The sequence below is a fragment of the Pinus tabuliformis genome, chromosome 2_2 (genome assembly GCF_031772625.1).
Source record: "Pinus tabuliformis cultivar Carrire ecotype Pingquan chromosome 2_2, CPIR1, whole genome shotgun sequence".
NCBI classification, from domain to species: domain Eukaryota; kingdom Viridiplantae; phylum Streptophyta; class Pinopsida; order Pinales; family Pinaceae; genus Pinus; species Pinus tabuliformis.
The window spans coordinates 319,923,260-319,936,528 of record NC_142300.1 but is presented as its reverse complement, the minus strand read 5'-3'; the positions used below and the strand labels follow the sequence as shown (position 1 = coordinate 319,936,528).

Sequence of the window (13,269 nt, the reverse complement as noted above, 5' to 3'; positions counted from 1 at the left end):
AAGAAAACACTTTTACCACATTTTGTTCGCACACCCAAAAATCTACAAGAGGAAAATTTTATTCAGTTTCACTTGGTCGGTTGCATGGTCTTCAATGGGAAAATGTTGCCAAGGGTGTACTTCACAGCTCCAAATATTCATAATGATGCAAATATGACCATAACCATAATTCATGATGTGATTTCTCATTGGTCTGGTAATCTTCCTGAAGTTTTGTATCTACAATTGGACAACACTTGCCGTGAAAACAAAAATCAGATTGTTTTTGGGTATCTGAACATGCTTGTTGAATTGAGAATTTTTCAAAAGGTAAAGGTTGGTTTCCTTCTTGTTGGGCACACTCATGACCATATTGATCAGATGTTCAGTCGTTTTTCAGACACATTGAGGAGGAAGGAAGTTGGGAGCTTGCCATCACTAATTGAATGTATTAAGAAATCATACATGCCAGAGCCTGCTTTTGAAGTGTTGGAAGAAACTGTTGACATGCGAAGGTTCATTCTGGGATCATATGGTGAGGGGAAATGCATTGAACAACTTAATGACATTAGCTTCCAACATCAATTTCGTATCAAAAAAATTGATGGGAAAACACTAATATGGGGCAAGAAGTATTCAACTACTACAGAGTGGGCACCGTCATCAGGATTGCAATTTTTGAAGTTCATTCCAGATCATCCAATATTTGCATCAAAAATATTGTCATTACAATCAGTTGGTGAAGTTCAGAATGCACGTAGACAGAAAAGGGCTATAAATTATTCTGATTGCCTGGAAGAAATTAAAAAATGTATTAGATATACATATGAGTACTTTGACATTGCTGATTCAGTTTGGTGGGAGTCGTTTTTCAATAATCAAAGTGATCTCATTTCGACAACAATAAATGAAGATATACCTTTGAAAAATCCATTTATTTGGCCACAAAATGTGTCGAATGAACATGAGGAAGTAAACATTGTTGAACAGCAACAATCTCAAGGTATTATTAATTCTTCACAGGCAGAGGAAAGAGAGATGTATATAGGTTCCAGAAGATCTCGTGCACAACGTGAAGCCATGGAAGACCTTTATAGGGGTTCAGTACAGGATATTAAGGAGGGTTGCATGATTGCAGTGCTAGCAGATGGAGATCCCAATGGCTATCCATTTTGGGTTGCTAAAGTTATAAAGGTCTTTACAGAAAATGAGGATGTTACAGGTGTTGAAGTACATTGGTATGCCACAAATACACACCCATTCAATGGTGTGTATAAGCCAGAGATGGTAGTTGACAAAAAAAATGGTGGAAAAAGAAAAAGAAAGGGTACAAATATAAATCGCCGCCGCACAGACATATTACAATTGAAGGATGTTGACATACTTGTTTATGACTTCAATTTAACAAAGAGAGGAACTCTTCGCTTCAAGACGACAGAGATTCTGAAAAGGTTGTTACCAGAAGGAACAATGTTGACATGGGACTCTGCTGAAACCAGTCGTAGATCTAGAAGACTTTTGAAACCTGGAATCTTGGGCATGCATGTGGACTCAGATGGGGCACTAGTTGATGACAGAGAAGAATATGGAACATCTTCGTCAGCATCCAGTCACTCATCTGAAGATGTGAATTCTAATGGTGTGCAAGAAAATATGAGTGATTTTGAATAATTGTTTAAGACAGTTTATATAACTGATGTATGCATCGTACCTTCAAATAAAATTAATGTTTTCCATATTTTGTTAAATGAGAAGTTATGAAGCATTTTTATGTTGTTGGATTATGTCTTAAGTATGATAAATTTTATTGTTTAAATATCTACAATGCAATATCAAATTAGAGATATAATGTCTGTTTTATTCAGTGTACAAATAAAGACTTTTGAATTCATTCAGTGATATAATTTGTTCATAATGTCATGTTTTTTTAGTTTTGTGGTTGAAAACATGTTAAATTTATACTTAGGAAAGAAAAATGATATTCTACCAGAAACATTAATGTGTTTTTCCTTAAAATTTAACTTTGTTTGAGACATAAAAAATTGGTTTTATTAGCATTGTTTAAAAAGTATGAAAATTGACCCTAAAAAAAAAATCATTATTCCAGTATCAACACTTTCGTTCTGAAGCTATATTTTGCAGGAAAATTTCGTAGAAAATTTCGTAGTCACTGCCATTTTTAAAACAACCGCAAAATTGACACCTAAAAAAAAAAACATTGTTCCAGTATACACACTTTTCATTTTGAGCACTGTTTTTGTGGTTTTTTTGGGGTTTTTGGGCCAGAGTTCCCGTTTTGAGTTTATAGTTCCCGTTTCAAAGTTTACATTGTTTTATCCAGAAAAGAACCTAAGGATCGGATTCCTGGTGTACATCTGCCTTATGTCCAAGGGACCACGGATAGGATTGTGAGGGTTCTTAAGAAGCATAATGTCCCCGCAACCTTTAGACCTCTTAACACCATTCATAAGTCCCTCAAATCTGTGAAGGATCCTATCGACCCCCAGGACATGAAAGGGGTTTATATTATTCCTTGTTCTTGTGGGAGCCCCTATATCGGTGAGACTAGTCGCTCCATTAACCAAAGGATTAGTGAGCACACAACTGACCTCAAGCATATGAGAACCAAGTCTTTCGCTTTAGCAAAGCATGTGGAGAAAACGAATCATCATGTCTGCATCGAAGAAGCTAGTGTGATTGCTAGAGTGTCGCAATTCCATCATCGAAAATTTAGGGAAGCCCTTGAGATTGAAAAAAGGCCGAACAATCTTAATAGAGAGGATGGCTGGAAAATCAGTAGTTGTCGGGTCCCAGCCCTCTCCTCCTAGTCACTTTCTCCCTTTATTATTATTATTATTATTCGAATTCTTGATTTCTCTAATATTTAAATCCCTTTGACTTTTAAACTAATATTAATATTTTTATTTGATTTGATTTGTTTTGATTTATTTATTTGATTTTATTATTATTATTTTTTATTATTATTATTTAATTTATTTATTTATTTTTATTTTTATTTTTATTTTTATTTTTATTTACTTATTTATTTTATTTTTTATTTTTAATTTTTTTACCCTTAATAATCTATATTGTAATCTCTCTAATATTTTTATAGGGATACTCTTTGACTTCAAATATGATACTAATCTATTTATTTTAATATATATTCATAAATATAGGTCCTCTAGCTTTTATTTTAAAATAGCAATAGCTATTTTTAGATTATTCTATTTTTAACTTATTCAACTAACTAATATTTATAAGCATCTTTGATAACCAATTAATTTATTCATTTAATTTCTTAATTTAAGTTTTAAATGTCCCTTAACTTATATTTTATTTAAAATATAATTAACTTATATTTAATTAAAATATAATCAACTATTCTCTATGACTTGATTTATTTTATAATTATAATATATTAGCTCGCTTATTCTAGCATATATTTGCAACTATAAAAATGGTCCATTTATTAAGAAATTAATAATTGAACTTTCTTAATTAAATGAATTATGTCCTTCATGGTCTAACTAGCCGTTCCCTGGTCAATATAGCTGTTATCATTTTAACCGTTACCCGATCTGGAAATTTGGTCATTGGACATTCTGCCCGATCTATTTATAATGCATAGCAAGATTTGCTCATTCAACTTGTCCTGACGATGAACCACACTAGTTGGTTCGAAACGCGTCGGAAAAAATATTTCTATGTGATTTTCGCCGAAGATTCTTCTCAAAATAAATAAATCAATAAAGAAAAGGTAACAAAGATAGAATACGAGCTCGTTTAATAGCGTTAGTCATTAGACGTTGTTGTTTTGAAGTTAATCTATTCACTCGGCCGGATAATATTTTTCCTTGCTCACTAATAAATCGACTAATTAGGCTCATATTTTTATAATCGATCCGATCTCCCGACCTAATAGGTGACAAATGTCTACGAATTGGTTTCAAATATCTACGAATTGGTTTAAAACGTCTGCGAATTGGTTTCAAATGTCTACGAAAAGATTGCTTGGGTTTATCCATAGTTTGTTTCATGAACCTTTTGAATACTATTTATTCCAAATCTTTTTAAAATATTGTTCCATTAAAGATCTTGTTGAAATACCATTTCTTTTTATATCTGTGATTTATTCCTATCCATGGGTAGTACGTTTAATCTCTTTTTTTTATCTCTCCATGAATGGTATGCTTGTAACAATAGGGACAAAATTTATTTGATTCCAATCGAATAGGTGTATTGCGTCGATTTTTCCGAGTCGTATATCTAGAAATCCCCGGGAATCTTTTATAAACACTATCTTGGGTACAACTAGTGCACTCCAAAGTAATTGTTACTCTTATATCTCCGCTCTTGGCCATAAACTTACTCTGAATATTGGTTTTGCTTTTCGACCTCAAAAATAAAAAGGGAAAAAGGGATAGAAGTTGATAGCCGGAGATCCTACGGTGAAACATTTGAAAGTAAAAAAATGATTGATCAGGAGTGAGTTTTCAGTTTTACTTACAAAATTTAATGTGGAAAGAATCTTTAGATCGATATTTCTACTTGAATTCTACCCCCTTCCAGTCCTAAACTTAGATCCTTTTTGTGGCTGAATGCACTAATTTCTCCAAGAGGTAGGATAAGTCAATCTAGCACAATCTTTTTTCCCTTGGCTTTAAGAAAAAAATTAAAAAAAGGAAAGAGAAAGAAAAAGAGCATCTGGAAAAAAACGATTGATTTCTATCAATAGGGCGGCTAAAAAACTGACGCATAAAATAGCTAACACAGGCGCTGTGGAAAGATAGGTCTTTAGATCTTGCATTGTAAATTCTCCTTATTGATCATAATGTGTAAGTGATTCAACCGTATCAATAGTATAGTTATGAATCCTAGAGAAAACTCGGAACTGATGAATATATATATAATGTGATCCGGGCTGTGGTCCTATTTATAGAAAAGGAAAAAGATGTTTCATCACCATAATTAATAGTGATATTCTAGATAATAGACCTTACATGTATAAAGTCTTTTCACTCACGAGACCGAAGAGAAATGAAGGTGGAAAAATGTGGGAAACATATTTCGAATTCTATAAAATAAAATTAAAATAACATTGTCTAATGATTAGAAGGGATGTAGCGCAGCTTGGTAGCGTGTTTGTTTTGGGTACAAAATGTCGCAGGTTCAAATCCTGTCATCCCTACCTTTCCCTTCTTTTCTATGGAAAGAAAGGAATGAAAGATCATTTGATATCGATTCGACGGGAACATCAAATAATTGAATCGTATCAGATGCGAAAGTGTTTTGCTCTAAGAGTATCAACAAAAGGTATTTTTCCTTCATCTCTGAATATTAAAGAAAGCGCTCTTAGTTCAGTTCGGTAGAACGTAGGTCTCCAAAACCTGATGCCATAGGTTCAAATCCTACAGAGCGTGATTCTGTTCCTATCAAATCCAACCCTCAAAATTATCGATAATTCATTCCAACTGGAACGAGCAATGGAATCTGACCTCCTAGGAAAAGTAGGAGGCCAATGAAATTGGAGGATATTCCAGGATCAAATATCCAATTGATCACCACGTCGGTATTGTGAATATGCAGTTACGAATAATCCGGCCAAAGTTATAGGAATTAGACCTAACACAATTCCGGATGGCAAAGCCTCAATCATTTCTATTCAACGGAATAAGTAGGGATAATAGCTATACTGGATAGTACCCTTAATTTGCTATGAATCTCAATGATCAGAAATTTATATAGAGGGAATAAACAAAATTATTGAAATTGAAATAGTGAACTGAGAGGGTTTCCCCTTCCTTCATTTTGAATAAGTTGTATCTTGCTCGAACTAATGAATAGGACTAGGGTGAAAATGATAGAAGCCAATAAGAAACCGAAATAACTAATTATAGTAGGCTTGGAAGGACTGAATGAAATATGGTTTATACATATCTTCATGAGACAATTACCTAAATTTTTCTTTTCGTAACCTTGAGATCAGAATACAAAAGATCAATTGTCCCAATTCGTACCAATTCTCCTATATCTACTATAGGGTATGTATGAATGAACATGGATGAGAGGAGATCTATAGTAGAAATCTCTTCATTATCCTAGAAATCATTCATCGAGCAACTAATGAATAGCACCGGCAAACCCCTTCACAAATTGTCGAATGTAATCTTCTTACAGGGTGAATGAATTCTCAATCAGTACGATTGGATCACCTGGCATTGTCTTTTTACCAGCAGCTATCGGTCCAGAGACTGGACCGGAAGAAAACTCTCCACAGACATAGCCAAAGTTTTGTGAATTTCACGTTTAGGTGTAAGAAAGAATATGAATATCCAGTTTGTCCTTTCATTTCTCGATCTTATTGATCCAATCATTCGACCCTCTAGACGGATTAGGTTTTTTAAATATTAATTATTATAGCGAGTAGAGCCCGATATTACAGAAATTCCACCTATTGAAAAGAGTAACTTGTAATTTCACATACCTAAAATTGACTAGGTTCTATTGCACTATCCACTTGGTTTTATCTAATAAGTAACACCTACTCGTTAATACAAGGTACTATATAATAAGTCTGTGGCATAAATCCATCTGTGTCGGATACTATTGGAAAAGCAACATACATCTGCGTAGCACCAATGATCCCCGTGCAATTTGAATTACTGGGTTCATCTACACGGGCATAATGTCATGTCGGAATGAAAAAGGAAGAATATAAAAGAATAATATTCTGGATGAGTTTTATTGATAGTGATTGATATCCTTTGCAAGCGGCACTCATCCTCTTTTTCGGTTCTAAAGTCACCCGTATGCAGAAGCTAATTCCAATCGAAAATTTCCACTATGCTATTGTTACAACATCGATTGAGGGAGTTGGGGTTCCTTACGCCCGGACGGACCTCGGAACATGCAATATTCTCTTCTTTCTGTTGGGATTTAGTCGACCAAACAGAGATAGAATAACTGCTGGCAGGAACAGAATCATTCTATCCCGTTCCTTCTCGATACTCATCAAAATTGTATTGTTGTGTCAGAAGAAAGCTAGCTATACTGGTCCAGTAGACTTTAAAGATACCCTTGGTATAACATTGACAATCGAACAAGGATTGGAGAAGATATCAGTAGTTTTCCATTTCCTGATCTCTATCTTTCATGGGATCAATTCCCCCTTGACTGACTTTACAATAATATATGGAGCTGAGCATGTCTGGGAATACGGGAGAACTCTCCTTTGTTGACATTATTACTAGTATTAGATATTGGGTTATCCATAGCATTACCATACCTTCTCTATTCATTGCAGGTTGGTTATTTGTAAGCACGGGTTTGGCTTATGATGTGTTCGGGAGCCCCCGGCCAAATGAGTATTTCACAGAAAGTCGACAAGAGGTTCCATTAGTAACTGGCCGTTTCGATCCGTTAGAGCAACTCGATGAATTTACTAGATCTTTTTAGGAGGCACTAATGACTATAGATAGAACTTATCCAATTTTTACAGTTAGATGGTTGGCCGTTCACGGGCTAGCTATCCCTACAGTTTTTTTCTTGGGATCAATATCGGCAATGCAGTTCATCCAACGATAAACTCTATACTAAATGAAGAGGAAGTATGTAGATATGACACGACCGAACCCGAACGACCAAAATGTTGAATTGAATCGTACCAGTCTATACTGGGGGTTGCTACTAATTTTTGTACTTGTTGTTCCATTCTCCAATTATTTTTTCAATTAGGAACAATGATAATATTCTCACTCCATTCGAAGAGATCCAATACGCATAATTATCTATGCTATGACTGTTTATGTCTCGAGTATGACCACTTAAGAAAATGTGAAAGGGAGTAAGAGAAATGGCCGATACCACTGGAAGGATCCCTCTTTGGTTGATAGGTATTGTAACTGGTATTATCGTGATTGGTCTACTGGGTGTCTTTTTCTATGGTTCATATTCCGGATCAGGGTCATCCCTATAGTAGGGGAAATGCACTTACTGTCTGTGGGAAATAGTATACATGCGAAAGTGAAAAATCGATAAGGCCTTACCCTTCTTTGAAGGGTAAGGCCTTATCAAAATCTCTTTTTGAGATTCTTTCTATATTAATCTGAATTAGAAGAGAAGATTCGTACAAATAAAATGACTCTGTCATTTACTTCATTCAATGCCTTTCAGTCAAGTGATGAGCCAATCTATTCTTCCGCTATATGATCGGAAAAAATTTGGATCGATCAAATTTAAATATCTGTCGAAGGAACAACAGAAAAACGGATAATATTAAGTACTAAATATTTGCTCATTTATCTGATGGAAGATTATGCGAAGTTTTTGTAAAAACCCGAACTATACTATGAGAATCTAAATGTGCATATAGAATATTTTCTTCTATTTTCTTCTATTTTTTTGGCTTACAAAATAAAAGAGGAGGAAAAACACCTTTTCTTCATTTTCTCTCATTAGGAACAAACCCTATCAAAAGTTTTATAGGTTTTTTTTATGAGTGATATTTCCCCTTACTTGTCTGCTCTTCCTTCTTTAGAAATTTTCAGTATAACGTACAAAATAATCTTCAAATTACGAAGGAATTGACGAATAGGACAAGATCGGAAACCCAATTAGTTCTTCGAATAATGAAATAGGAGAATGGGATCAGAGAAAATAGGAATCTTCTCCAAGATTGCTTAGTTATTCTCCTCATCTCTCCTCCCTACGATCTATCTCTATTTTCCGGATCGTTTGGACAAGGAAAGGAGGGAATGGCATGTATATAGTACACGATATAGCATATCGGGGATCGTTCAACAAGTTGATCTGTTCCAGTGCTTATGGAGTCACTCCCTATTTCAATTTTATTCCAATTTAGATCTAAATGAACATTTTATCAAGAATATATAAGGGAGAAGAAGGATAAAAGGCTCCGAAGGGGTATTAATTTTTGAATCAATAAGTAAACTTCATGTTCAAAAATCTATGGACCTAAAGATTCATCTCGGCCAATTGAACTTTCTCAAATTGTTTCTTCTTAAGGACCAAAAATATATGTGCCAGAATGACAGATGCTAAGAATAATAAAATACCTTTAACACGTAATGGATCTTGAAGTACTATCTCTGCATCTCCTTGACCAAATCCACCCAAATTAGGGTTATTCGTTAATGGTTGATCGACCTTGATCAATTCGCCTTCTGAAATAAGAAGCTCCGGTCCTGGAGGTACAATGTCAACCACTTGCCCACCGTCTGATGTATTATCGATAGTTATCTCATATCCACCCTTTTCTTTACGTAAAATTTTGCTCACTCTTCCTGTTGTTGAAGCACTATAGACCGTATTGTTGCTCTTACTCCCGTCGGGATAAATTTGTCCTCTTCCTCTATTACCACCCACATATATGGGATATTTCAGGAAGTGAGCTTCTTTATCAGTAGAAGGATCTGGTGAAAGGATGGGGAACACAAGTTCACTATATTTTTGACCGGGAACAGGACCTATTACAATAATGTTTTTTTTATTGGGACGATAGTTCTGAAAATAAAGATTACCCGTCTTTTGTCTAATCTCAGGTGAAATACGATCCGGAGGGGCTAATTCAAAGCCCTCGGGTAAAATTAGAACAGCTCCTACATTTAAAACCCCTTTCTTGCCATTAGCAAGAACTTGTTTCATCTGCATATCATAGGGGATCTTAACAACTGCTTCAAATACGGTATTGGGAAGCACGGATTGTGGAACCTCAATATCCACATGTTTTTTTGCCAAGTGACAATTGGCACATACAATACGTCCAGTGGCTTCTCGGGGATTTTCATAACCCTGATGTGCAAAAATGGGATATGCATTCGAAATGGATGTCTGAGTTATGATATGTATCATGACCAGGACGGAAATTAACCGAGTCATCTTTTTCGCCCATTCATAAGTATTTCTATTTTGCATGGTTCAATTATTGGTTCCAAATCATTTTTGGGGTGAGAGTAGGTAGCTATCATAGTTACCTGTCAAAAATTCTGCTACTATATTGATTTAACCAAACCTAAAAATAAGAAATCGGAAGTCTCGCACCAGGAGAAGAATGAAGGGGAGGAATAGCTAATTCCTGAACACGGAAAACACTTTATTATTCTGTTTCAATTGTTTCGGTCGGAGAAAACAACCTACCTATTCTTTATTCATTCATCGAATGATAAATTACTACAAGTGAAGGAGATATACGATTGAAACGACGGAAGATCCAATATTTAAGAATCGTATCTAAGATGACTGGAAAAGTTGAAACAAAACCAGATATGATTCGTTCATTATGGGCAAATCCATAACTTTCGGAGATCGAATCGATCATCAGTTCCCAACCATGGGGTGAATGAAACCCAATACATAGATCGGTTGCTAAAAGAATTAGAAAAGCTTTCATTGTATCGCTCAGACTATAGAAGAATTCTTGGATCCAAGAATTGATAATAGCGAGTTTATTCTTACCCATAATGATATAAGCACTTATAAAAGCAAAACCTATTATATTTGTTAATAAATGTGATATTATCTGGATACAATCTTCATTGTACATTTCGACCAATTGGATCGTTTCTTTGTGAATCTCTATACGAATAGATTGTGAATGTGTTCCCAAAGAATCTTCCACCATTCTTTCTAACAAGAATAGTTCTTCTATTTTCTCAAATCTTCCCAGAGCATTTTGTTCCTGGAGATAATCAAAAAAATTCTGAGATTTAACCGTATTCCACCAATTTGTAACCCAAGGCTCCAAACCTTTCCGTAATGAAATAGGAATTACCCAAGGCAGTACTACTAAACATGCGAGATATCGTAGGGAAGCTGATGCTTTATATTCAGACACTTCCAATTCGTGAATCGCTAACGAACCTGATTCACTTGTCAGTTCTGTCCGAAATCTAGACAAAGTACGAGTGATAGAATGAGGTATGGGATCCATAGATTGATCTATTGCGTAATTGTTTGATCCCGATCAAAAAAATATACTCGGGAAAAAAGTAAAAGGTTTGTTCAAAATGGGTGAGACGGAGCATAAGGAGATCATTCCAAATCATTTATATATGGACCAATTATCTATTCATTTTTTTCATCTTCTTCTTTTTTAGAAGAATAAAGTAACATAAGTCTTATTCATTGCCAAGATCTTTTGAATCCTGATCACTAGATCCTTTACGAATATTTCCCCAGTTATCTCCAAAGATGACAAACGCTCTTGAAAAATGAGAGAACGACAAAAAGTCATAATTGGATCGTGATGAGAGGAAAAAAGCGTTTTAGTTTTAGGGAAACCGGACCACTCTATCTAGTAATTGTTGTTTCTGAGACATCATATTCATCTACTGGTACCAGTTCTATTTTAACTTATTGCTTTTTCTATATTACCTCTTTCTATACTATTTCATAAAAATAGTATATTGTTCGTAAAGATCCTATATCGTTCCATTTTCATACAATGAAATTTCAATAAATATTTCATTGTATGAAAATGGAATATTTATTGAAATTTCCTGATTGGATATTTATTCATGTTCCTTTATCCTCGACATATATTCAAATGTTTTTACATTTGAATGTATGTCGAGGATAAAGACACCCCCGATTTCAAAACCCTTCAATGGATACACGCAAGAAACGGGCTGATTCAGCGGCTTTCTGTTCGATCTCCCTTAGGTTCACATTATCACCAGTACGAGTTAAAGGAATGTCTTGTCGGCCCTTTATTTCCATATAAAGAACACGACGAGGGGAAATACCTTCTTGAATTTCCATTTTGATCATCTGAATATCCTTCATAAGAAATCGTGGGAAAATACGACGATTTATTCCGGGAAATCCCCAACGAAAAAGACATACAATTCCTTTTTTTTATCGAACTTATTATAGCCACTACCCACATTGAACAAAATTGTGCACCACAGATAAGAGCTAATGAACAGACCTACAATACCATAAAAACACATTACAATTCCTTGTGGAACAAAGAGTATTTGCTGAGATGACAATAGGGGTATCAGGTTCTCACCAAAATAACTCGAGATCCCGACTAGGAAAAATCCTAGTGAACCCAGAAAGAGGATACAAGCCCAAAAGAAATTACTTCTTTTTCGAGACCCTGTTATAGGTTCTATCCAGAGCCATTTGGATCGACGATTCATAAAAAATTGTATTCAATTCCATCCTATTGAAGTTGAGGGAATAGCCAACTTTTTTATCCTTTGGTTCCCAAACTCTTATGAACTATCTATATAGATAGATAAATTTTCAGTTAAGTCAGCCAAGTTTGTCTTCTTGTCCATTCTTACCATCCATTTCAAATGGGTCCTTCCCTAATTTCTCAATTTTAGAAACAACATTGGATCAGTGGAGTATAAATATCTCCTGGAATAGATATCTATACCGTATGAAAAAAGAAAACCGACCACATTAACATATTGACCCATACCTATTTATTGACATATGTGTAGATCCTATCTGTATATGTATATGAATATGAATATTAATATTAATAAATATCCATATTCATATATATATATATTTGGATATTTATACCTATTTTGTGTCTATAAGAGTTCTATCTTATATCATCTAAAATAGATATAGATATCCTATCTGTTCTGCAATTGAAAGATCTAAACCCATTTATTAAATCTGATTTGATCAGATTCATAAAATCTCGTCCTTCTGAATATACAGATGAGAAAGAACCATTGTAATTGCCAGAAGTAATAAGCCGACTAAAGGCACCAAAATAGAGGGTAGGATAGGGAGTAGGTTAGAGAGTAGGTTAGGGATTATCATAGAACGAGTACCTTACTTAATCAATGAAATGTTTATCCATATTACAAAGAATAATTATAAGGTCAAATAAGTGATGGGACCAAATAAGCGGTCCCATTCGTCCTTCTTCATAGAATACATGTATGCAAGTGTTCGTTGTTCCTTTCCCCGTCTCTCCCGAAAATACTAAAAAAGCATTTCCAGTTGGGGCAATTTTTTTTTTTTAATAAGATCTCGATGAGTTCAACAATGAGTTCTATATTACAACATAGAGATCCATTAGAACACTTACTATATAAGTAAAATAGTGGAAGAACATGAATCCTGACCAAAATTTCTCTGATTTCTGAAAGCGGAGAATTGGCTATATGGATTGTTAGTATAGGCTCGAGGATCATAAATTGTTAATAAGAAGGGGGTGAAAAGCAATTCTCTCCTTCGCCGTGATAAGAAACTGTATCACTGTCACTTCCGTTACAAGGAACTCGATTTGATCCTTTT

General features: G+C 34.6%; 1 non-coding gene across 1 annotated transcript; it reads left to right on the top strand.

The window, feature by feature from the left end:
• The first annotated feature begins 5,096 nt into the window (after nt 1–5,096).
• On the top strand, nt 5,097–5,170 carry TRNAP-UGG (transfer RNA proline (anticodon UGG)). Its single transcript has one exon. It is a non-coding gene; the product is annotated as a tRNA-Pro (tRNA).
• Nucleotides 5,171–13,269: the final 8,099 nt, after the last annotated feature.